Source organism: Podarcis cretensis (genome assembly GCF_951804945.1).
Source record: "Podarcis cretensis genome assembly, chromosome: 7".
NCBI lineage: Eukaryota > Metazoa > Chordata > Lepidosauria > Squamata > Lacertidae > Podarcis > Podarcis cretensis.
The window spans coordinates 59,923,252-59,950,977 of NC_137176.1; the positions used below are offsets into that span (position 1 = coordinate 59,923,252).

The 27,726-nt window shown below is 40.0% G+C and overlaps 1 protein-coding gene across 10 annotated transcripts in view; it reads right to left on the minus strand.

Annotated features, from left to right (window-relative positions):
• Positions 1–27,726, minus strand: part of NCOA2 (nuclear receptor coactivator 2) — a 129,698-nt gene that overhangs the window by 90,951 nt on the left and 11,021 nt on the right. For 8 of the 10 annotated variants that reach the window (XM_079983038.1, XM_079983031.1, XM_079983037.1 and 5 more), the window contains exon 2: positions 26,149–26,228. The exons of 1 other annotated variant lie outside the window; for it this stretch is intronic. The gene's annotated coding sequence lies outside the window, so the exon portion shown is untranslated. Of the gene's footprint in view, positions 1–2,832; positions 2,988–26,148; positions 26,229–27,726 lie in introns of all 10 variants that reach the window. One more of the 10 variants, XM_079983033.1, reaches the window with a different exon arrangement.

Genomic DNA, 27,726 nt, shown 5'->3' on the forward strand with positions numbered 1-27,726 from the left:
ACATTCTCCAAACTGAAAGCTCTTTGGCATGGCAATATTGTTTCCAGGTAAATGATCCTTATGAGGTGGGGGGGGGGGGGAATCCCTGCTCACTGCAGACGCGTCTTCAATGCAAGCAGCCACCAGCAAGCCAACTTCATTTGGGTATGATGAATCTTTTATTTTCTAAATCAATGATGGTCTAAGTTTATGAACCAGAGGGTAAAACTAAGTGTTGTGTATAAAACACAGGACTGCGCCAAAAACCTACATACATCCTGACATTATTACACTGCACCTTTTTCCACTCCTGTCTGCAACAGCCAATGGCACAAATAAATGTCGTAAGAATCCAAATGACAAAGCGACTACAACTGTTTTAAAACAAATCATCTACTTCCACAGAATATCACAGGTGGTAGTGAACACCACTCTCACTAGTAAGTTGTGTGGATGTATTAATGATCATGAGAATGTGAGCAACTACATGCATTCTCCTTGCAGATAATTACTCAATCCAAGTTAACTCCCATGATCCTGTATGTATCTGTGGCACACAGTACAGGAACCCCAAGTAATTGGTGTGCCATTCTCTACCAGACAATCTACTGACTGTGCATAAAGTTCTCAAATGGTCATGGAATACTTGCAGTGCCCCCAAGTTCATCTATGTGCTCATCCAGACAAACATTCACAATTAAATGGGTCATGTAGAGCACTGCCACAAAACTACTGATGTCAGGGCCAGCATGCCTCTGAATATCAGTTGTTGGAAATCCCAGTTAGAGAGAGTGCTGTTCACATTATATCTGAATGAATTCTAAGAGTCATTTGTACCACAATGGATTGATAAAATAATATTAGTATTGTTTTCGAACAGCTCCTTAAAGACCTCTCCAGAATGTATTCTAAAGGAAAAAACTGAACTGTTGAAGTACACAACCTGGAGAAGAGTACTAATGCACACATTGTATATCTCAGCACTACCATATTGCATGCTGATCCAAGTAAAATTTACAAATTAAAAGAAACTTTATTACTGCAAAAAATAATAATATAAAAATAGAACACGTTGCACAGGAAAGGAATGCATATGGATTCAAACATTTAGGAATGCTCATACTATGTAAATACACAAGACCCATGCAGCAAGAGGAGGCTGAAATGTCAGCTTTCAGATCTTCCTGAGTTTTTTGTCTCTTTGCTTTTGTAGAGTTCATGGTACCTATATGTTCATCTTCACAACCTTCAAATGTAAGCCAGCAAAACCCCACAAAGTAAAAATGCTGTCAACACTCTATATGCATTTGATGGGCTCAGTGCAATCTCCATGTGATAGAAAAGAGCTAAAGAAACGGCTAGAGAGTTCCTAATTCAGGTCAAATAGTAATTAGCATGGTTTGTTCAGATATTAATAATGTAATATATAATAGCCAGTGATTAAGTCACATGATATTGTTCACTATTTTCTAAAGTAGGGCAAGTACTCTACACCAGTATTGCAAGGGGGGGGGGGGCATCATGGCAATTGACAACCTCAGAATTTGGCAGCATAGTTTAACCATCAGCACTAGCCAGTGTCTCAGCCAGCCCAAATTCTTCCCCTCCGTCTTAGCAACACTTATCCTCTGCTCCATCTTTAAAGGGACAAAGAAATGAACACATATAGAATTCTCTAGTATATGCATTTATATTGCTTATTATCACAAGAATAGAGAGGGGGCCACCAATACACCCCAGGATTATGTACTCAATTATGCAGACTGTGTTGTATTTATGTTAACGAAAGTAAAATCAGAATATCATTTTCACTTGTTAGGTCTACTGGGACCAGAGGCAGGCTGGGCGTCAAAACCTGTCCTGTAATAATTCCGATACCAACAGCCTTGTGTAGGCGGACTATGTAGCAATAGCTTGAAATCTGTTAGCAGCGGCACCTTAGCATGAAGCCTATTTTTTCAGAGAACTACAAAGGGAATTGTACAATCAACCACTAGAAAAAAACCCCAACGCCTACGTCAACACCACGTTGAAGTTGAAGAAGCCATTGATTTATATTATCTCAAATTAACTTTTGCATTTTTAGAGGTTACTAGATTAAAGGACAACGTGTGGGTAATCATGCTAGAAGCATTTTCAGTTTTGTTTTAAACCACAAAGTATAGCATTGAACAAGTTCATGTTTTATTGCCCCATTCAAGATGTAGAGTGCATGGAACTTGCAACCAGCAACATGATAGAGCACAAATGGCATTTTTGCCACTAGGGAAAGGTTAAACAAAACACTTCTCAAAGGAAAAACAGTTGACAGGAAATGTGATCTGCATATCCACATACCCAATAGTACTAAAAAAAACTGAACAGCTAACAAGAATTGCCTTGCAGATTGACAGGAAAACTCACTGGTCAGGAAGCACTGAAAGCATTAATAAGAGAGCAAACTGCATATCTTGTGATGTCACGTTTCACATCAAAAAGCTGATGCTTGACCCAGATAAACATTTACTATAAATATTTCATTTTCAATAGTGAAGCTATTTTTGCTTACTTCAAACCACAACGAATTTAAAAACAATTCCACAATGACACTTTTCACAATAACTTCATGATTCCATTATATTCCTGAAACAACCCAGTACTCCTCACTTTGCTCTCTATACTTTCACATAAATTTTGAAGCAAGAGAACTTGTGCACCAGTTTTGTTTGCCTAAGAACAGAAAAACATTTCAGGAGACCAGACTTTGTATAAGCAAAAAAGCAGTCGTCATTTTCCTGACCTAGTTCAAACTTAGATCCAACTCTGAAGATATTTACTATAGAACAAAAAGGTAACAAACAGGTTTAAACTCACCTCTGGGAATAAATTGTGTGCCACTTGTTTTAGTTTTTGGAGGGAAAAGCATGAATATTAAACCACTACACTTACGAAAGAAAAAGAAAAATGTTCAAGTCAAAAGCAAACACAGATCTGCATGACCTCTCTCTCTTTTCCCGGGGTTAGGAAATCTATGAAGAAAGAAGAGAAATGAAGCTGTAGTGCAAGCCACATTGGCCTGGAAAATTGCTCATCACTTTCAGTTCCAGAACATGGTTGTGCAGAATCAAAACTAGGCACAATCAAAATCTTAAAACCTTTTATTTACACAATCAAGGAGGAAAACAAGACAAATGATTTAAGAATGAAAGAAAACAGTGTTAAGGAGTCAACTGGGGAGGGGTGGGAGCCACGATGTAGAAAGATGCTTCGATCAAGCTAATGAATAATTCAAATAGGTGGAATTTGCTCAGTTGATAACGCTGTACTGATATTTGAATAGCCAGCTCCCCTCGGAGTCCAGGTTGTAACAGAATTCAGGCCAAATTATTACTAAGAACTGGGACACTGTGGGAGGGGATACAACTCTAAGGAGAAATGCAAGTTGAAGAAAAAGACTAAGGGAGTCCTTCTCTGGAACCAGAGAATGCTGTCCAACAAGATTGAGTATAACAACATTTCTCTCACCCCACCCAAAGCAGCAAACAGCAACAATTATAGGCTAGAGCCACTACCCTGAAACTAGGAAGCAAGGCCATTTTGCAATTAGACAGGGATGCAACATAAATAAATCCTAATAAAATTTGAACCATATTCACAATCCGTATCACCTGAGCGTGAATATAAATGAAAATAAAATGGAAGGAAAAAGTTCAAGATACAGTGGATTCTATTTCCCTCTTGTCTGATTATTACATTTCCAGAATAGACATACATACAGAAAATGCTCCATTCTTTCTTTCTTGGTACACTGGGCAGGAATTAACATATAGATTCCTGTTAGAAACTATTCTTACGCTAAAAATGTCCCAGGTAAAGGAATAAAGAGAAGCTGGGTTATGAAATGTGGACACAGGTAGCTGTGCATGTGTGTGTACATCTACACGCAGAGATCTACTGCTGCTCTACAAGCTACATTCAATTAACTGTTAAATAAGTAAATGCTATTATTAATGTATTTCTTATTTAGAAACTGCCCTTTATCCAAAGATCCCAGGGAAGTGTACAACATTACACTTGTATCCCCATAATTTACGCAGCATAATAATAAAAACAAAATACACAGCATAATAAAATAATGATTATAACAGTCTCTCTCTGCCCCTGCCCCCCAATTTAACAGGCTATATGTTATGTAATGGCAGAAGGCCTGGGTAAAGAGGAATGCTTTCACCTGGCACCTATATGTAATGATGGTGCCAGGCAAGCTTCTCTCTTTTTATATATGATATTTATATTAAATTACTAGGCAAGCTTCTCTGATGAGAGCATTCCACAGACAGGGAGCCACCACAGAAAGCGCCTGTTCTTGTATTGTCACCCCAGGAACCTCCTCAGGGAGAGGAAACATCTGAAGGCAGCCCTGTTTAGGGAAGTTTTTAATGTCTGGTGCTTTGTTGTGTTTTTAATATTCTGTTGGGAGCTGCCCAGAGTGGCTGGGGAAACCCAGTTAGATGTGTGGCATACAAATTTATATTATTATTATTAATAATTATTATCATTAACATGGAAAAGGGCCTTGGATGACAATCACAGGTTCCAGGTCAGTTCGTATGGCGAGGGCAGTTCTTAAGGTATTAATGTCCTGATTAGTATAAGCCTTTATAGATCAGCACCAGCACTTTGAACTGGGCCCATAAATTAACTGGCAGCCTGTGTAGTCGGGCCAGGATCGGTGTTATATGCTCAAATAATCATGCTCTGGTGAGCAACTTGGCCATCAAATTTTGCACCAGCTGAAGTTACCAAACAGTCTTCAGAGGCAGCTTCATGCATAACACTTTGCAGTAATCCAACTTAGAGGTTACCAGAGCATGGGCCACAGAGGTTTGGCTATTCCTGTCGAGATTGGAAGCTCCTGCAGCCAATCGGAAGCCACGGAAGCCCTGTCGGACTTTCGGGTTCCAAAGAACACTCGCAAACTGGAACACTCACTTCTAACTAACTTTGATGTTGTTTCCCTAATTGAAAAGTTACTATCTTCATTGATTTAGTAAATGAGGAACATGTAGCTCTTGGGGTGTTGATGGATTCCCTGCTGCAGAAGCTCCTCCAAGCATGGCTAATGGTGAGGGATGATTTTAGCTGGAGCAGGACGCAGGTGGCGCTGTGGGTTAAACCACAGAGCCTAGGACTGGCCGATCAGAAGGTTGGCGGTTCGAATCCCTGCGACGGAGTGAGCTCCCGTTGCTTGGTCCCTGCTCCTGCCAACCTAGCAGTTCGAAAGCACGTCAAAGTGCAAGTAGATAAATAAGTACCGGTCCGGCAGGAAGGTAAACGGTGTTTCCGTGCGCTGCTCTGGTTCACCAGAAGCGGCTTAGTCATGCTGGCCACATGACCCGGAAGCTGTACCCCAGCTGCCTCGGCCAATAAAGCGAGATGAGTGCTGCAACCCCAGAGTCGGTCATGACTGGACCTAATGGTCAGGGGTCCCTTTACCTTAAAACAGCATCCAGAAGGCCAGGGGATCCCCATTACTGAAATATACCACCAAATTCAATAGGCACCACAACACAAATACAGTGGTACCTCGAGTTAAGTACTTAATTCGTTCCAGAGGTCCGTTCTTAACCTGAAAGTGTTCTTAACCTGAAGCACCATTTTAGCTAATGGGGCCTGCTGCTGCTGCTGCTGCTGCGCCGCCGGAGAACGATTTCTGTTCTCATCCTGAAGCAAAGTTCTTAACCCGAGGTACTATTTCTGGGTTAGCAGAGTCTGTAACCTGAAGCGTATGTAACCTGAAGCGTATGTAACCCGAGGTACCACTGTATAAATTATGAGGTAGACACTGATTGAAAACCACTATATGCTGTTGTTAAAATTTGTATACCACCCTTCACCCAAAGATCATAGGGTGGTTCACAACATAAAAATACAAATGAGAACACAACACATTCTGAAACACTGGCCCAAAACCACAAGGTTTTTCCTGGGGGACAGGTAAGTATACCCTGGAGGGATAAATTATACCTTAATGCACAAGTTTTAGAGTAAGCCACCATCAAGCTACCTCATGTGAGTATTCTAATTTCCATTAAGTCAGCTGTCTGAAGAAAGGACTATATGACAGGAGTTGCCTTGTCCTCCCAGTCTGGACTTTGTCATCTGCTTTGGTCGTGGATCTGATGTGTTGAGTGGGGTAGGGGCTACTTCAGGGGACAGACTGCTCTTTGTCAAGGGCAAGACACCCAGAACCGCCAAAGACATTGTATGGAACTGTAATAAATGAAACTTTAAGAAATTGTGCTTGAGCTTGCTTTTCTCTCCTCTCTCCTATCCCTTTTTTCTAGTATGTCCTATCTTTTTAGATTGTGAGTTGGAGAGCAGGGACAGTCTTAGGACTGATTTTCTGTAAGCTACTCTGACAGCCTTTTTACCCAAAGGGCAGGAGGTATAAATGCTGCAAATAAATAAAGCACATTAAACAGCTCAAAAAAACAAAAACAAAAAACAAATTCATCATAGTGAGCCAGAAAGCTATGAACACACTTATCCTTTCTGACTCAGACAGAGACAATTAATGAATCTTTTCACATCACTAAGTATGTATAAATTGGATTTTAACCAATTTCAATAGTCACTGAGCCTTGCTTTGGGAGAAATGCCACCCTCAGGCTAAAGCTTGACTATCAGATTCCTCAGAGGTATATGAGGCAGCTGTCAAAAGAGTATTTTGCCCAAGTTGTAACCAAAACAGGAGCACTCAATTTCTGCTTAGATAGCATTGCTTTAGCTCAGAGAAATGGAGGAAACCCAAACACAGAGGGGTATTCTTGGGCTGATTTTTTTTTATTTTTATTTTTTTGAGTGTGCAGTTATCTGACCAAAGCAGCCTCATGAGTAGGCAAAAGGCATTCTGTGCAGCGCCATAATCCTGGATGACCTCCCTCATATTTGGCAGTAAGCCACAGCCATATAGCCAGCACAATCATGTCTCACCACACTACAGGCAAGAATTGCTGAGAATAGTAGGTATGACAGGGAGTTATTTTATGCTCAGTTTATGTACATAAATTCAGCCACAAAACACACTAAACACATGCTGATTGCAGCTAAAACTGCTGAATGTAATAAGAACATACCAATAATAATTTCTTATCCTAAAAAAGCAGTGGTGTCAAAAGCCCACTCAGCCATAAACCTAACAGGAGGACCTTGGGATGAGAACTCTGTGCCTAACCTACCTGTTCTGAAAATGAAGTGGAACACCATTGTATGCTGCCTTAAGCTCTGCCCAAATAAGACAAAATGCAAAACTAATATAGAAACTAAGGCTGCAATCTTGACTTCACTTACTGGGGAGTAAGTCACATTGAATTCAATGGGATTTACTTTTCAGCAGACATGGTTAGGGTTGCAGCAACTGCTTGAATACTTCACAATACAATTTCCACAAATGAAGTTTAAAACATACGAAGTTTCCCTCAGCGAAAGCAACTAACAAGCAGACTCAGTTACTAAACTCATGATTCAAATTTCAGCCAACCAGGTTCATCATGTGAAAAACTGATGGTCATTGGAATCCATCCTAGTTTGTACAAACAGAAATACAAGACAAGAAATAACAACAACAAAACAACAACAGCATTGGGTCTATGTGAGCAACTACTGACTTCTAACACTAAAGAACCTGTGCAGGACATACAGTTTAATGTATCACTCCCAGTAAGGTTAGCAGGACATTTCATTTTCAGAGCAATTTATATTTCTTTGTATTTAAAATTAGCAGCTAACTTAAAAGATAAAATGAGTAGAGAAAAAGGACTTTGCCAGCTGCTTGCTTCTATATATGGTGAAAGGGCATCTTCAAGCAACTGAGTCAGTTCATGAGTATCATTACTTACATAAACCCAGACAAGGAAAAGTATGGGCAATCCTAGAAATTTTGTGCCTAATCATTCTTTAAAAAAGTTAAAATTAAAATTGGGCTGAATTTTAAGAAGCCCCATGTTCTCTTTCAAACAATCCAACTTTAATTTTTAATTTTTTAAAAAAGAGCATTCACTTGTTTTTTCTGCTAAGCAAGTCTTCAAAGTCCTGGGAATGTAATTCATTTTGGAGAGTATCCCCAAAACATACAACAAAAATGCAGTGCTAGTCGCTTATCAGTAACTTTAGAAGATACTGTTTCCAGTGAGTGTCATTTGCATTAGTGGGAAGGTCCGAAAGGGTAAACGTGACAATGAAGACTGCCACAAGTTCCCACTCATTCTGTTTCGTGAATATCCTTATAAAGAAAACAAAAGAAGGCACGTACAGAAGACTTTGGCAGTACGCATGACTCTTTATAAACCCAAAGTGTAGTACAGCTTTATTTCTTGGCTATAATTTGATACTACATTCCATGTATCAAGGAAATGGGTCCCCTGCTGGTGTAGGAGGAGCACCTCTCTATTGATGGCAGAGGCAATCTATTTGTAGAAGCCAAAGGCTGCAAGCTCCGATGGTAGTGCTGATAACAGGTTCGATCCCGATTTGGGGTAGCTGCACATTCCCATATTGCAGGGGGTTGGACTAGACGATACTCAGGGTCACTTCCAATTCTACAATTTTATTATTCCAGGGAATGTTGGCACTACAGGAGCAACACACAGGTGTAAGCCTCAAGAATTAAACAGTAAGCAGATGTGTGTGGAGACATACAGAACCGCCAAACATTTTGTTTTAGAATTTTGTTGCACATCTCTTGCATTTGAGTGGAAGCGTGATTCACAAACGCTTGTAATTAATAATAAAATTAACCAATTAATCTAATCCTGACAGGGGTTTCCCAAGGTCTCAAGTCATAGTCATACCCAGCACTATTATCAGTGAGCCTTTTGCCTAAAGACTCCAGGGGCTATACTTGGAACATTTGCATGCTGTTTTATCCAGCATATGTAGATTACAAATTAGAGGTCTGAACTACTTGTGCAAGCTTTGTGCAAATGCACTGTCAAACCTTTATGACAGCCAACTTACACATCCTGGCTACCAGTTACATGGCTAGCCAACTACAGAACTGCAGGGGGGGGGCTTGCCTTTTCTTTCTTGATCTAAACTAGTCCACACTCATTCCTACTTCTGCCTCCTTTCAAGTTGTACTCTTGACTTCACACACACCTGTTCAGACTTCTTGATTAGAATTTTCATTTTGCAATTCCCATTCTGCTCCTCCACGACCCAGAGTATTGGTTGGTTTGAGCAATGCACCCTGCACTGGGTGTATGATGGTAGTAGATAAGGCATTATGATAAATAGGATGTCTGTGCATGTCTCCAATATTTCCCCCCCCCCGCCCCCCGGCTTGTATTTCTGCTTAGTCGAGGAACACAATTGTGGATCAGAACACCACAGCACAGTCCCCACATTCTGTCAAATTCCAATATGATGGAGGCACAAACAGGCCTTCCTGCAAAGGCCTGGTATATTGCTTGCAGACTCACTGTTAATGCAAGGGGAATGGATAGAACAGGGCAACTATGCCCTATAATTAATCCTCCATACACAGATGCTACACCTGTGGAAGACTGGAGCAAGCATCTGTTATTTTAAAAATACTTATATGAGTGGAAAGTGGGACTCTCTTATGATGGTTGCAGGCCTTCCTCAGGAGCCTCTTTCAAAACATGATGTTATTCCAACACCTTGGTCATTGATGCATGGTCCTCCATAGTGGGAGTCAATGATGTCCCCCATAGTGTTTAACATCTACATGGTACTTCTGGGCGAGATCATCCAGGGATTTGGAGTATCTTGTCATTATACAAGCAGCTCATTTCTTCTTTTTATAGAATACCAAGGAAGCTGTTGATGTTTTCAATCAGTTCCTAGAGACAGGAATGGGCTTGATGATGACACTAATAAACTGAAGCTTAATTAAAAGAAAGCAAAGGTGCTCCTGCTCAGGGAGGAGGTGGCAATTCTGAAATAGGGATTCAGACTACCGTATTTTTCGCTTCATAAGACACACTTTTTCCCTCCTAAAAAGTAAGGGGAAATGTGTGTGCGTCTTATGGAATGAATGCAGGCGGGGAAAGCCCCCAAAAGCTCCGCGTGGCCCAAGAGGGAGAAGGGACTGACTGGCCGCATCAGTCCCTTCTCCCTCCTCATAGAAAACCACGCAAAAGCCGCGCACCCTTTAAAGAGTGTGCGGCTCTTGCTGGCTTTTGTGGGAGTTGGGGGAAGGGACAGAGGGCAGCCCCTCTGTCCCTTCCCCCACCTCCTGGAAAAGCCCCCAAGAGCCGCACTCCCTTTCACTAGCCATGTGGAGCATGTGTGCGGTTCTTGGGGGCTTTTCCCCCGAGGAGGGAGAAGGGCAACCCGTCAGTGATGGGCTGCCCTTCTCCCTCCTGGGGAAAAGCCTGCAAGAACCGCACACATGCCCCACATGGCTAGTGAAAGGGACCACTGAGCAGAGCCTGGGATGCATACATGCTCTGCTCAGCACTCCCTTTAAAAATATTTTCCCCCTTGCATTCCCCTTCTAAAAACTATGTGCGTCTAATGGTCACATTCGTCTTATGGAGCGAAAAATGTGGTACGTTGGATTGTATACCTTGCAGTATGGTTATTCAATTGGTGGCCAGGAGTGCTTTTGCCCAGTTTAGGATAGTGCAGCAGTTAATCTCCTAAGGAGGTAAGATGTAGTTAAAGAGCACAAGTCTTCGGTTGATCCAGAATGCAATAGCAAGGATATTAGTAGGTTCTCACTCATGGGCAATATGACACCTATTCTATCTTGGCACGGGTTGCCAATCTGTCTCCAGGCACAATTTAGTGTTTATGATTACCTTTAAAATCCTAAATAGCTGGCATCCAAGATCACCACATCCTGTAACAACTTGCTCACTCATGAAGATTAAGTGAAGAGGCCCTTTCTGTGTCCCATTGATGGTGGAAGCATAGTAGCTTGGAACAAGAGAAGGCCTTCTGAGTGGATTCCTCAGTATTATGGAACACTGCACCCCATGAAGCATAGTTGGCTTACTCTTTGGATGTTTTCCACCAGTTAGTGAAGACTTTGTAAATTATTCTGGCAAGCTTTTAGCCTATCACAAAGCTAATGTTTTACCTTGGCTTACTACTCATAGTTTGCTAGGAAGAAGGGAACCACAAGGCCGGGTTCAGAAGCATGGCAAGCCACGCTCTGGCATGTTTCATGCAAAGTACAGCTACAGCAGGAGCAGAAAATGGATGCCTTTAAGCAGCATGAACCAAAGTGGAAACATTTAAGCAGCATGAACCAGCACACTGCTTGTTCACAAACCACTGTTTCTTCTAAACTAGAGTTCAATCTGACAAACAAAACTGACTACTGAGTACCCAACAACTACTGACTGCTTGTCCTAATGGTGTTGCAGGAGGGGGGAGAATTGCAACAAACTGGAGGATGGAAACATGTGGACACTAAAAATGATTATATTTTCACATGCACTTTGCTTCTGATGAGCGTGCATTTTTCAGTTTCATAACAGCTGGATGAGAATTATATAGAGGAAGGAGAAACAGAAACATCTGACTTTCTTGCAAACTATATACGACCTTTGCTAAAAGCTAAACAAACTATGAAACTGCTTTGACTAGAGTGTAAAATGAATCTTCTAATTGGCTTAGGAAGCTAATTAGTAAGAGAAGCTTTAGCTCTTAAAAACTAATGTAAACTCTCAGAGCTTTTCAAGAGCTGTAAAGGGTTTCATTAATGATTAATAAGAGCAAACGAAATAATTCCAGTTTTGAGAGCTACAAGCAATGTAGTTCAAAGGTCATTAATTGAACCTACATTGGGAAAGCAGGAAAGTTTATTAAACAATTACCACTGTACAAGGGCCACAATAAAACCTCACAGGAATTACATGTATATGCAGTTAGCAAAAAATATTGGGTGATATCCACCATTAAGGCATATTCAGAAAAGACAAAATGAACATCAGTGGACTCAAGTATCTTAAGTCCACTGATTTCAATAAATTCACTCTGAATATTACTAATGATGGACATTACCTACATTACCTTTTTCTTCTATTTGGGGACAGAATTAAATCTTGCAACTAAATTGGATGCGTATCTGGAAAATTATCTTGAAAACAACAGGTAGGGAAAATTGTGTTTCTGAATGCAGAACTTTCAAAGTGTGTACCACTTCAGAGCATACTGTCCATGGTTAGTCAGAAACAAGTCCAACTGTATTCAGTGAGGCTTACTGTCAGGTAATTGCGAAGGAGGCTGAAACTGTAACCATTACTTTTCTTGGCAATCAAAATAATTTTAAAATCAGCTAGATTTAAATCAATCCATCCTGCATATATATATATATATATATATATATATATATTCCACAAAGATAAATTTCCCATTCTGAATGCTTACAGCTGATTGATATTCTCACCGGCAAAACCTGCAAGTGAAAATCTGCAACACATACCGAAACAAGATTAAGCAGACAGCAGCAAAGCAAGCCATTTTTGCAAAAGAACTTGCTAAATGTTGCCTGCATAGGAATCAAGATGAGTGTGCACCTCCATTTTTAGCTTATCTCAATTCACAGTACAGCGACAGGCTGCCTGTGAGTGCTTTGGAGCCGCCTTAGAGCAGGCTTTGGCCTGTCGCTGTACTGTGCACGGGAAACTTGTCTTTCAACTTCATACTCAAATAAAGATCACAGGGACATCACAAGCTCTACTGCGTCTGCACTACCTCCACTCATTCCAAATATGACTAACATCAGAATACCCACACATGCCCCCACTGAAAATGAACACACAGTAATAATGCACGATGAGGCTGCATCAAAATTCATCAACTGCAAGGAAATGAAGTAAAGAGCAGAATCCTATATAATGGTTTCAATTGGCTAAATTCAGGTATACAATGAAGGAACAGAACTTGTTAATTCAGTGTTTACAGTGTTAAACTGATACCCCAACAAGTTCATTCATGCGATTTTTAGGAGCTCCATCTATAAACATCAAATTTAACACCAAAATTTCTGCATGCATGAATAAATTCCCTTTACTTCAGAAAGACCAGTGAGTGGGAGTGGGATCAGAACTAATAAATATGGGATTAGTAATATTTGAAGTTTCCTTGTTTTTTTCCTATTTGGACATGATCTTTCAAACATGGGCAGAGTGACCATAGGCAAAGGAATCTCCAGACTTTAGGGATAGCCAATATAATGCCATCCATGTAATGTTGGGAGTTCAACCCACATCAGCCCCAGCCAGCATGGCAAATGGTTAGGGATCAAAGTAGAGTCCAACAAATTGTGGAGGGCACCACGTTGGCTATCCTTGCCATAGGGCTTAGCAACCCCATTTCTCCCCTTCTCCAATATGTGCCTGTGTGCAGGCAGCATAGCAGAGTAGCTTAGGGAATTAGAGGTCTATGTATTGTGGGGTTATGAGATGGGGATACCTGTTCCATATTAACTGCATGTTGTGTTACTCACATGCACGCTGGAAGCAGAGGGGCAGGGCAGAATCAGGGCTCTGTTAAGGATTATGGCGATCCCTCCAAGGTAGAGCATTGTACCTGTCCTAGGACACATTGTATTCTCACAATCCTACCCTGATAGAGACTTGAGATAAAATAAGAGAAACTATGTTCAGGATGCTTACATAACTCCCTTGTTGTTTAGAATACACATCAAGGCGTGCATCTCCTGAAGTTCTTTATATGTAATACCTGGAAATGGGGCGATTTAAAAAAAAAACAAAAACACACCACCCACCGACTAACGATCAGGAAAAATGCTTTATTTCTTTATGGGGAGAAACCAATTTAGCTCAAACTCCAAAAAACTCCATGATTAATTTTCTACTGCTTAAGGAAACAGTGTTTAACACACAGAGCACTCATACATTTAAACTTAACAGGTGTTAAGTTGTGTTAAGCTAAACCAGGCCAACCGCTTTAGCAAACGATGTAACATCTTATGGAAGCTAGTTTCTTGAACAGTCAGACCTACCACTGTTGTTGCAGCTGGTAATTAAATTACTGCACCTGACAGCATTGACAGGCCTACAGTCAATGCTTGACACCTCTAATGTAGTGTACAAGACCAGGAATAGCAAAACTGGTTTCAGAAATTCTAACAGGGCTTCAAGTCTGAAGCACAACTAGGAAGATTGATGAAGTATGACTGGCTGTTAAAACAGTACTATCTTTAAAAAAGCAGTTTTAAAATCAAGTGTAAATGTAATATATTGTACAGTACATCAATGAAATATATTGTGCAAAGGAACTGGCAAAAATGAATATACTAGCACTGGTTAAATATAGTAGTTGTGTAGGCAAAGATGCCTCTTTTTCCTTTTCATTGCCAGTTGCATCTTTTTACAGAACTCTCGTTGTGGTTCATATTAATCTTAAATACAGAAGCAGATAAAATATTCATCCACAGAAATCCTACTTATGGATTGTCAAACACAGTACACCTTCATCATCCACATAGATCCCCTTCCCACCACTGCTCATCAGGGCAGGTACTATTTAAAGAAGCTGATTTTGACCTATGGCACTAAATTTGTTATCCTTCCTCCTTTCAGCCCACAACATTTGCTACATTCCTGCAAGAATGGAAAGGCAAACCAGCTGCTATCCAGCTCTGAGAGCTGGCCAAAGTCTGAGCCTGGACATCTTAGATTTTTAATTTAAGCCGACTTTCTGTTGCTATGATCAAATGTGTATATAGTATAGTTTTCATATGTACTTTAACCCAAGAGACAGGCTGGTTTCAACATATGTTTCAAAAACACAGCTTCTAGATAAAACTTTGAGCTTTCGTTCTGTTATGAAAGAACACATTTTGTTAGACTGAGAGATTCTTATTCTTTTTAGAAGAAGGCAGCAGTATTCAAAACCAGATTTGCTTCCACTGAAGCCTGTCCCCAATACACTCCAGGGCTAGAACAGAGCTGGAGTTCCAATAATTAACATACCACTTTGCAGACCAATAACAAAGCAGGATAGAGTAACTATGAATCCACATTTTCAGTCTTAACTGTCTAACAATGAGCTCTGGGGAAACCATCAGTTATTAGATTAGAATCATTAGGAAATGGTTAGGCTGGGGGGGTGGGGAATCATAAAAAACCAAGTATATCTGACCATTAAAAAGTAGAGTCTTCACCCATACTCATTACTAGCTAAATGGTTATGCTCACTACATTTTATCTCAACTTACCACAAAGAAACAATGGAACCACATTACAGCAGGTAACTGCGTAGAACACTTAAAAATGATGTATCTGAACCAATCTGGACCCTGCTATCAGCATCTGGGGCCCCTTCTCCATATGCCTCATTGAGAAGGCTGGAGGGTTGTGTTGCTACACAAGGGCCTTTCCTGCAATGGCTCCCCGTTTGTGGAATGCTCTCTCTGGCCAAAAAAGGCTCCCAGAACACAAATGTCAATCAAACGATTCTTACAATATAAAATACATGGCAAAAAAGGAAAAAAGGATGGGGGGTGGAGAACTTGGGTACTTTTTATTAGCTACAGAGTTTATGTAGCAATCAGCTGGAATGGAAAGATTTCAGGGAGACGAGAAGCCAAAAGCTGCTGCTCTTTCAGCAGAGCTGATGAAAAGCCCCTGCACTCCCATCTCTCTCCCCCTCCTATAGATTGATGGAATAACTGTGGTTGATAGTTGAGGGAGGAGCCTGATATTTTAAAAATGCAGACACGATTTGCAACAAAACAAGTCTACATACCTATTCAAGTTTGAACAGAACATTTTACTGGCCTCGGTAAAATAAAATAAAAAACAAGGACCAAACGTTTTTCTGCAGAAGTTATAAAAAAGGCCTATATGCTACAAATACCAAGATGTCACTCTCATTAAGTATGATTAAAAGGTATCTGGCACAGAATCCAGTTTTCACAACAGCAGTTAGCTGTCAAGCCATAGCAATGTGTGGTAGAAAACAACATAACAACAATGATTGTGCTAAGGCTATGAATCCTGCCCTGTAATCAAACTATATCCTTTAAAAGTTGATAATACAGAATAAAACAAAAAAATTATTCTTGCACAGAACTAGACATGTTAATACTTTTATATTTAAAATGAAAATTACTGTCCTTAAAAAAGTCTAGTATAACTATGCCACAACTCCAAAAATTTGCTTTTGGAAAGTGTTCAACATATTTTGGATGAAAGAAAGCATAGTGAAAGGAGAAATAAGTTGTTTTGTTTTTAACTATGAAACTTGAAATAATTTAAAATACTGTACACTAAGTGTTCACACAGAAACATTGTTGCAGTCCTATAAATCAATGCATCCATAGTATTACGAATACCGTATTTTCCGCTCTATAAGATGTACCAGGCCATAAGGCGCACCTAGTTTTTGAAGGAGGAAAACAAGGGGGAAAAAATCTGAATCCCAGAAGCCAGAAGAGCAAGAGTGATCTGGCTTCTGGGATAGCCTCTTGCTGTTCTGTCTTCTGGGATAGCCGTACAAAGCCTCTTCTGGGCAGCGGGATGAGGGCTCCCCCTGCCCAGAAGAGGCTGCGCGCGGCTAAGCTGCCCTCTCTCTGTCCCTCCCCCCACCTCCCGCAAAAGCCAACCAAGAGCCGTGCTCCCTTTAAAGAGCGCGTGGAGCGTGTTTGCGGCTCTTGGGGGCTCTTCCCCGTGGAGGGAGAAGGGACTGACGGCACTAGGCTCTTTAAAGAGCGTGCGGCGGCTCTTGCTGGCTTTTGCGGGAGGTGGGGGGGGGAGGGACAGAGCCTAAATTAGTATGCGAAAAGCACTTCCATCTTTAACAGTTGCTAAATAAGTTCTCTTTTACAAGACTTGTGACAAAACAGATTTCATTTTCTTTTTTATAGCTACACTAATTCAGTTAAGAAATCATCATGCCCCATCATTTTCTGAGGACTAAACACTCTGGGTGATATTGAAAGGTAGTTTATACACAGAACAGAGCCACTCTAAGCAATGGACTTACCTTGTAAACTACAATCTATGATAAAACTACAATGAAGCAGAAATCATAAGAATTTACAACAGTAGTTCCTTTATGTGTTAGCCAAATATCTAATGAGGCAAGGGTGAATTGAAAACACAAAACAAACTGGTTTTACTGTTTTATTTAAGGCATGATGCCTCCTTACATTTATTTTAACTTACGACTTCAATCTGTGGTTACAAGGCAATAAACTGAGATAAACTTGTGTTTGAACAAGTACTATATATTCACAATACTGAAATCAGAATGTGGTTTTCTAAATCACAATGTACAGAGTTATATCGCTATGTAGAAAAATGAAAAAGGGAATGCAAGAACTAAGGCTAAAATACTAAGCAATCAAACACGCATGCTGTGATGCTCTCCCCAACAATGTTCACCTGGTGCCGACTTTGTTACCTCTTCAGTGCCAGACAAAATCCTTTTTAATCTCCCTTTTTAATCTCCCATAAAATTGTAATTAATTTTTAATCCATGGCAGAATAAGTTTTATGCCGGTTTTATTCAACTCTTTAAAAAATATGTTGTTGTTCCACTGTATTAACTGCATTTTGTTTTTGTGCATCTGTGACACTCCAGGGGTTGTGCGGAAAGAATTCAAAAGATAGGATAAAAATCCCTAAAAGAATGACAGCACTGCCTCCACAGTGCTCCACTAACTCCACAGACACCACTGCAGCCAAATGGTCCAGATATAATTAAGGAACCAGGGTAACCCTAAAGTTGCAAACCTCAGAAACCATGAAAAACAGCAACAATGACTTGTGTCCCAAGTGTCTCTGGGATACAGATCCATAAATATCTGTCAGATTCTGCAGCTATGTCACTATTTCCTCATGATCCCTTGTTTGTTTCTATTATCCCCTGAAGCACTTTCCCTGTGCCAGTATGCAATCCAAAACCTATCCACTCTTAACTGGTCCTTCTATCTACACCTATGGTTCTTGAGGCAGAAAGTTTAGTAAAACCCAAATCATGCCAAATATGAGCAATTTTTGTCTGTTAAGCAGGACAAGTCAGTAGATTCTGCAAAATGGCTGCACTGATCATCCTCATAGCTCTTGGAAGCAGACAGCACCACACATTTGCATTACCACAAATATAACTTCAAGAAGGGCCACTCTTCCATTCTCTAAAATGCCAGCCATGTGGAGCTGCTTACTCGTCTCCTTCCCAACAATAAGGAAAAGCTAATAAATGTCCTCTATTGCTTCTTTATAAATTCAGCACATGCAAAATGAGCTATTCTGTTAGGAATGCTGCAAACACTAAAAAAGTTTCCTGACACTGCATTTTAGACGTCCATCTGTTCTGTAGTGCAAACAGGAAGTTTAATACTTTAAAAAAAAATAGAGGGGAAGGGGCCCAATGAAAGGTTTTAAGTACACTCTCCATTTCCCCCCTGTCTTGGGGCAGGGGCAGGAAATGTTTATCTTCAACAATAGGTCACATTCTCCTCACTATTACAGCTATATTGATGCAATGGAAATAACCCAGAACACAAATTTTAACCGAGGGTATACACTGAGCGAATAACCGCAAAATTTACAACTAAACAGACTGCAGCAGTACCCTATGACTTATGCTCTGGCAAACTGCCACCTGCTAGAAGGATTTGCACTAGCTGCCAATCTGCTACTGGGCCAAGTTCAAGATGTTGGTACTAACATATAAGTTCCTATGCAGCTAAGAACCAGGTTACTTGAGAGACCACCTTATTCTTTATACACATTGTAGATCACTGTGGTTTGTGACTGTGAGAGCTTCTTCCACAAGTTCCAAAGATCTTATAAGTCCACTCTGTAGCAACTTGGAGCATGGATTTTAGTGTGGCCACCATCTGCTCTCTAGGAGCCTGCACATTGGCTCATTTGTGCTGTGTCATAGTTCAGCATGGCACTGCATGCAAACCAGGCCACAAGCTAGCATTTATTAAGCTACACACCAGTCCGCTCAGTTTTATTTCCAGTTCAGTAATAAAAAAATCTCAAGAACTGTTATATGTTATCCAATGCCTTAGTAAAAGTGTAAGTAGCAACTTTTTGCAGCAATACTTGATTCAGCTCTCTCATATCGCTTACACTGTCTTCTCGTATGCAATGCCAACAACACAACAAAACTTTTTTGGGAGGGGGCGCTATCTTTTCAACATGTGAATTAGTGCTGAAGCTACAATGATACTGGTAGCTTGTGTCTCCCAGATGCAAACACCCACCAACCACTAACCACAAATGGTAGCAAAGTGCTTATTTGCCTTACGTAGCCCAACTGGAAATTTGGGTGGGGAATTATTTGGGACAGGCATAGTCGAAGTTATTCCTAGCCCCAAATCTGTCACCCTTCATAAAATAAGCTTGCAATTTACTTCAAAGAAAGGAGAAGAAATACAGAAGTTTTTGCTTTGCTGGTCCTTCTCTGCTACAATGTGGCATGACTCTTTGGGATTCAAATAGTGTACTGCTGTGCCTGTTACATAAATTTACTTGAAAAGGAAGAGTAGCACATTGACTGAATCTGAAAGCATTTCATTCATTCCACAGGGAAATAGCAAGTGAAGCTCTTTGGGGATTAAGGTGACATTTGTGTGCACTTCCTTCTAAGCAAGCGTACTTGAGGAGCAACGACGTCACACTGCTGGCAGAAGTAGTGCTCACAAAACTGCAGCAGCAAAGGACCCTTCTGTCCCCCTTCATGAACATACACACACAGTGTGGTGTGCTGGTAAAAAATTACACCTCTAAATAACTGAACTTCACTGCCAGAGGAAGAAGATGCTACAACTGCATGTAGGGCTTTGACATGCCTTCTCAGCTTTGCTATGGAACTGATTTCCATGAATCCCCCATTAGCAGCAATCCTTTAGTGGGTCCCTGGAAAAGACCCTGATGTTGGGAAAGATTGAAGGCACAAGGAGAAGGGGATGACAGAGGACGAGATGGTTGGACAGTGTTCTCGAAGCTACAAACATGAGTCTGAGCCAGTGGAAGACAGGAGTGCCTGGCGTGCTCTGGTCCATGGGGTCACGAAGAGTCGGACATGACTAAACGACTAAACAACAACAATTTCAAGGGATCTACTAATTATATGCTGTAATAATAACTTTCTAATATTTTCTGAAAGTAAAGAAGCTGAAGGTCATGCCACTATCAGTACAAGAAGAACAGCCAAGTTTTGATGCAACTACATATGAAAAATCATGGCAATAACTGCTTTGTATGCCTCTGTGGTATGGGCTGCTACCTTTCACACATTGCTAGTGTGGAAGTAACCATTATCAGCAGCTCAAAACTGCAGTTCTGGACCCTGCCACCAAATCTTGGGATTCCAGCCTTGCAGAAACAGCAGGGTACATACCAAGCCTCGGTAATAGAAATAAAAAGGTCAAAATGCATATTTTAAGCTATACAAAGAAACTGCAAGACACATTCTTGTTTGAACATACCATTTTACTTGCTTGCTAGTCGTAACCTTCTGGCTGCAATTGAGAGAAATACTGGGCACAAACCAGAGCATCAATACTTACGAATCACCAAATACTTACAAATCTGAACTACAACAATCATTTTAACACAACACCAAGTGAGTAAGTATATGCATGTATTTTTACTACTAGAATAAAAAACAAGTGGGACCTATAACAAAATGTTGCCAGATGAAGTACACTCAATTTCATTCCACCTCCCCTTTTTTATATGCCAACCCAACTGTCAGTCAGCACTGCATAGCTACTGAGCATACTCATCACTCCTAGAAGTCCCCCCCCCCATTTACTGTACTTACACAAACTTTACACGCCCAGGTCTGTAAGGACGTGCCTTTTGTGTGGGGGTAGTGCCATTTCAGTTACATAAGCACTCACAGTCTGAGCATCAAAAACTGAGAAAATAACAATGCAAAAGCTGTTTCCAGCAGAAGCTTAAAACAGCAAAGTCAGCGGCATCATCACACTGAAGTGTCCTTAGATCTTTTAACAAGCTGGTAGATAAACAGAGCTAGAAAATTAAATTTTCTGAAAACCAAGACAAATCTACTGGCCCTCATCCAAGAATCAGTGTCATTGTCAGGCCCTGTATTTAATTAGCACTATTTACTGTCAAGCACTCACTTGGGTAGATCTTTTACCATCCTCAGTAAGGCTTATAGCAAATACTTTTTTTGGGGGGGGGGGAGGATCTGGCTTCAAATATACACTAGGTCATCTCTGAAGAGGTAAGAATTCAGTTGTCCTGTTTGTGGCCACAAAATTAAAATCTTACGTGTTCTTCACAAATTAAAGTGACATTTCTTTCATTGGCAAATCTGTAACGCATCCTCTCTATCAGAACTTAAGATTTAATTTAGAAAAACCATTTTCCATTACACAACTATTATTTTAATGTGAAAACCCAGATTTAGAATAAGCAACATAAAACAACACAAAATACTATTTTTTCTAACATTCCTATTCTTTGAATCCATTTCTAGACAAACCACACACTTCCATAAAGAATACTTAACATGCAAATTATCTGCCATGAAGGTCTGATTTTGAAACCATTTTATTTCATTCAACAAGATATATTAAATTATAACATGTGTCATCCATGCAGCTTATATTAAATTATAACATGTGTCATCCATGCAGCTGAAGCATAGGGTTGCCCCCAATGCTGCTATTCTACACTCACAAGAGCACTTCCCCCTCCTCTCACTTGCACTCTCTGCATAAATGGAATACATGACCATCTATGATTCTGCGATTTGTCTTCCGCACCCCGCTTTCACCCTAAGGTCCCAGGGTGGGTTACAACAATTAAAGCACAATCTGCTTTATTATATGCAGGCTTGACGCAACCAAGTTAGTGGGCTGAATCAGTGCACAGGTGTGCACTTCTCTCTCTCCACCTATGTTAAATACCTCCTGGTGTTTCAATATCTGAAGCAGAGGGGCAAGAGCTGTAACTAGTCAACCTACGCCTTTTATGCAAGATTCAGGAATATTTTTTTAACAATATTTTTAAATCACAGCACTACATACAAGCTGGTATCTGTGTCTAAAACCAAGAACATATAGTCCTCTAACACTAAAAAAGGAAGTGGATATAAGAGATGGGTGGAATATGGAGCAAAGGTATGACTGTCCATTCTTAATCTCTGTTTACATCAGGGGTCAGCAAACTTTTTCAGCAGGGGGCTGGTCCACTGTCCCTCAGACTTTGTGGGGGACCAGACTATATTTTTTTGGGGGGGGGGAATGAACTAATTCCTATGCCCCACAAATAACACGGGCCTTAGTTTGCCTACCCATGGTTTACATGGCCAGCTCAGACCAAGATGACCATTGTAACTCAAGCCCTGGTGCTTGTGACAGCCAGGACAAAAGACTAGGGCTGGAGTGTTCTCATAGTTCACTGTGCCAGTTCCAGAATGGTGTAGCTCAGGGCCCCTAAATCAGGCCCCTTGGGGATCTGTCAGACTTTGGATCCCACAAAAGCAAAGCTTCCACCACCGCAGGTCTACCTCAAAACACCTGATTTCAAGACTTGCCATTGGTTACTGAAAGCACCTTCCTTGCCACTTGGGCAACCTCCATACACCACCTGCGGTGCTCTCTTTGCCAGTGAAGGCCAGCACTTAACACTATGCAACAAAATAGTTGCAGTAAATGGCATCAGGTAGCTCTTGTGAGACCATGAAAAAAAGAAATGATTTATTCATCTGCTAAGGAATAAATCTCTCTGATCAATCCCATTTACGGCTCAGTCAAAAATGTATGTTACAAAAATGAGCTCCTCAGCTGAAACATGCCAAAGAATGATACCAATAAAACGTCACATGATACACTGTTGTGGGCTAGAACCTGCTTTGTCAGTGTATGTCACAATAAATGTATTAACCACAATCCAGAGAAAGTTAGTCACATGAAATCGTGCAGAACTCAAGATGACAAATTAATCAGTCATTACTAGGTCTCACTGATTTCAACATGAATACATTATACTATCTGTCTCTGGATCAGAGATTTTGTTCAGTGGTACCTTAAACAATCTGTTGTAGTAGGAAAAATATAAGTAAAACAGCTACCCTTCTCTGACATTTTGGTAATACTTTTATATATGCTTTTTCTTCAGCATCAACATATTATGTGAGCATATGCTGATATGATATCTAACTGAAGTTTATGCCAAATCTCAAATGTGCAGCATATTTAAGCCAAATTGCTATCTCTATGGAATAACACAATTTCACGCACATTACTTTATTAAAATCTATACTCACCTACCAAGTCAATGGATTAAACATAAAAGGTCCATTAAGGGAGAAGTATTTTCTTTCAAATTTGGGGCGTATTCGGTAGGGAGCAGAATCTAAGAACACTTTACATCTTCAGGAATATTGTATTCTATTACTTAAGCCTGAACCATCACTTACATAAGATTTTGCACAGAAGATACTACTATACCTGCTTTTTTAAATCTACAGGTCAAATCACACTAAGGCTGTTTTCATCTCTGGGTGCTTAAGAAGTTTCCTCTCCAGTATTTGTACATCCCTGTGGGACTAACATGCACCATTACTGGCTACAGTTCTCAGGATATCATTCAGAGGCATCTTGACAATGAAATATTAAACCTACTATCCAGGTTTTTCAGCCTGCAGTACATTCAAAGTATCAAATTTAATCTAGACAACAAGTCTCTTTTATAACCAATCCAAGATAGATCACTAGTCTACTATGCAACTAGCCCGGCCTTTCTAGATTATGTCTGTGCCAGCAATACTTCTAAAATTTGTCTACAAAAAATACAGACTGCATCTAGACATAACAAACTTTTATTTATCTATTACATGAACAAGTCCTGGGTTTGTGTACCACAACCCCTGCCCCTGTATCCTGCAACAGTTGTGAGAAGATTGGAAGCCTAGCATTATGTCCAAACCCTAAAGTGTGGTTTATTTTATTATGATTTAATTAAGACATCTTCATAAAATATGGTTTGAACTTAACTTGTTTCAACAAACCATACAGTTTGTCTGGGTTTGGACACTACATTAACTTTTGGTTAGTTAAAAATGAAGCAAAAGCTTCTAATTGTATCCTCACAGACATTATGGTGGAGAAGGGAGGCAGGAGCTGATGGGCCCAATAAATGATAGTCCACATGCAGGCACTACGAGGATGTCATCACAAAAATCACTGATAACTCATCACTGAATAATCTAAATATCACTTTTCAATCCTCATACTTCTTGACCTTTGTCTCTGGTATGGTTGATCACTCTCTCTTACTTACTAAACAGGTTTAACTTAGTCATGATCATTCATCTCAATGGGTCTGCTCTGGATAAAACTTAGTTGAATACCACACAAGGAGGATATTTGTTCATTCCAACTAAATTATGTCTTTCACATGCAACAACCTCAACTTCCTCTCTGATGGCTAGATGCTCATTACACCAAGCACAACCCATGACTTCTGTCTAGCAGGTAAACCATTTTGTGTGGAATATTCTGTGCAATACACTGAATAGCCCCCACACCGATGGCTTTCTATTTGAAACCAATTATTATTTATTGAGCTTCTTTACTATGGAATTTGGGATCTGTTAGGAGGAGTATAGTCTGCCCAAGCTTCACCCTGCTGGCTCACTCACATTATATTGTCACTTTGTTATCTGGGGCTTCACTCTTGCTTGTAAAGTGAGCTCCCTCCAAGCTCCCTTGCTAAAATTATAGTCCTGGCTAGCTTCTCCCAGCTGTCACAACTCCAGCCAATCAAATCAGGAGGTTCTCCTTCGAAAAACAGAGAGTTGTGGCTCAACTACTGGGCTAAAAGAAATTCCAATGAACAAAAACTTGAAATGGGAGATTCAGGTCAATTTAGCCACCTTATAATGGTACAATATGTCACAGGAATAGAAAATAGGTAACGATTTCATCAAATTTAAGATGAGGATATAGGCAGTTGAAGACCCCCTTGGATTGCAAGGGTCTGATTGATTGAAGTATATAAGTGAGTACAAAATATTGATAAAATTAAATTACAGCTTTTCTTTACATTTTAAGGTCACAACAGTTGCAAAAGAACTATTAGGAGGCTCCAAAAGGGTAACTAGTACAAGGGCTTAAAACTTTCCTGTGGGATATTTCACAGCACCTTTCAATAGAAAGGTTCCTGTGCCAGATCATAAACTGCTTTTGATAATCCCCTCATATTCAAACTCTGTTTAGAAGGAGATGGTGGAGAAGCACACTACATTTTGTAAACTATAGTCCTCAAGTCTACAGCTACACTCTAATGCAGGTGCTTCCATTGTGACACCCACAGGTACACAAGGATCCATAGAGATCTTCCCTGGTAACTGCAGGGTCCCTTCTGCCCAGCTGAAATTAGGCTTGAAATAATAATTCTATTGTACCAATAAGAATAATAGATTGTTTTGTGTGTGATGCCATGACAATTCCTCTAGTGTGAAAATATGTCCATGGACCAAGAAATGGTTGGCAAACCTGGCCTTAACATCTCAGACGTCAAAATTAAATCTATCACACACACATCTATACATATGAATAATTGCCTGATGTAAGAAGCCTGAATTTCTAGGCCAGTTCAGATGCAATGAACAAGGCACTGTGTTTATTTGCTCTCACTTCTTGCATGCTCAGCTTTCCTTCCTCACCTTCCAATTTACTAACACGTAATGGTTTGTCTACAAATGAGAATTCCAGATTATTGTTTAAACTGGTTTTACAATTCTGCTTTGCCAGTTTGGATGCTAACAGCAAACTAAGGTCTGAAACTAAACTGGGCGTGAGGGAGAATGCATGCAAGTGCAGAGCTCATTTACATAGCATAAAATCAAGATTAGGAGTTACAGCTGGACCAACTAAGTATGTGTGACCATACAATAGGATTTCCATTACCCCAGACAGATATAGGTGTGATCAAAGTGGATACAATCTTTCCTTCACTTTCTTATGGTGCTCTGACCTCTGATTAAATGTTTAGTGCATTTTAGCCAACAAATCATTTTCATATATGAGGCCAAAATTTCAGCAAAAAAAACAATAAAAAAATAAAACAACAGCAGCTTTCTCAAAGAACAAAATGGATAGTTTATGGATACAATTACATAAAACTACATTTTCATTCATAAAATAGCTATTTTAATATGCATTATTTAAAGACAACTTACCAAGACTCAATGAGGCAGTCAAATCAATAGCACAGGTTATGTGTCTGAAAGGTTCAATATTCAGATACATCTCAAGCATGCTATAAAACAAAAACAAACAAACTGTAAATATTCTCTATTTACCACTGATTATGTCATTCACACTAAAACAAAATCACTAGAGTATTTGGCATTCCCAGTTATTACAATTCCCTCAATCATTCCTAAATAATTCTACTGTAACAATGTGGCTGTGTCCAGGCATCACACTAAAAAGTGTTTCAGCGTTATGTGACTCAGCCTAGCCCTCTTTAAGTTGTACATTTCTCTTCTGCTGTCCTCTTCCTGCACCACTCAGAGGTGGAGTTCAGAAGCTTTCACTTCTACTTGCAGTTAACCGTGACTTGTCATGTTGTCCAAACTGCGAATTGTGGTTAATATAAAATATTCTTAGTTTCAACAAGGTAGTTAATTTTTTTTAAAAAAACAACAACCTTGAAAATTAACCATAGTTAGTTTTAATCACACCAGATGACACAAACTGCAGTTAAAAGAATGTGAAAGCAAAATGTTAACAACTACTAATCCTAGCTGTGCAAAAAGGGGAAGGAAGCCTGTACAACATCCGAACAAGACCCAAATGTTTGTTTAATGTACTCTATTTTCAGATCAGATGATCTAACCACAGAATTCTGCTGCTTGAAAATAGGGTTCAAGATACTCAACAATCTCCCCCCTCATTCTATCACACGGCTATACTGAATACAGTAAGCAAATATGCCACCCAAAACCTAGATATATGTACTCAGAAACACATCCTACTGAGTGAATGAGCATGCACAGGATTGCAGGCCTGCCTCTGCTCAGAACATCTAAGTGACTCACCAAAACACAATGTTATTTATTCTGAAAAAGATAGAGACATCCTCCAGAATTCTGCAGGATTCAAATGCACACAGAGTTCTCACACAAGTAGGAATACAGTAGGATGCAAGGACTGTTGAGCAGTCTCTACCTCCATAAGCTCACTGGGCTGGGACATCTGCACTGATGTAAATTAAAGTAAGCTTTAGAGCAGAGGTGAGGAAGCTACTGCCCTCCAAGTGTTGCTGGTCTACAATTTCAACCATCCCTGACCATTTGGTCATGCTGGATGGAGTTGACATGGCTTAGAATCCAACAACATCTGGACAGTCACATGTTCCCCCCATCTCTGCTTTAAAGAAAAAACTAGCAGTCTCACTGTATCATTTTACAGCCACTAAATAGATCAAAATCCCAGCCCCCACCCCAAAACCTAGGCACAATCTTCACCATTACAGGACCAATTTACAACTTCACAAGTACAGTATGAAGTTTCAGAGTTAGAGTTGAACATATTCACTTTTTAAGTTCTTGCAAATTCTCACACTAACTTTTTGTGAATAACTTCACAAATTAAACATAGAATTCCAACCCTTCTTCCCAAGAAAGGGTGTTACATTTCTTCAGTTTATGTAAACATCACATTTTCTACAAATTTATACTATATTTATGCTATAGTGTATACACATATTTTACACATACACACCCACACACCCAAGTCAGTCCACCAACTCA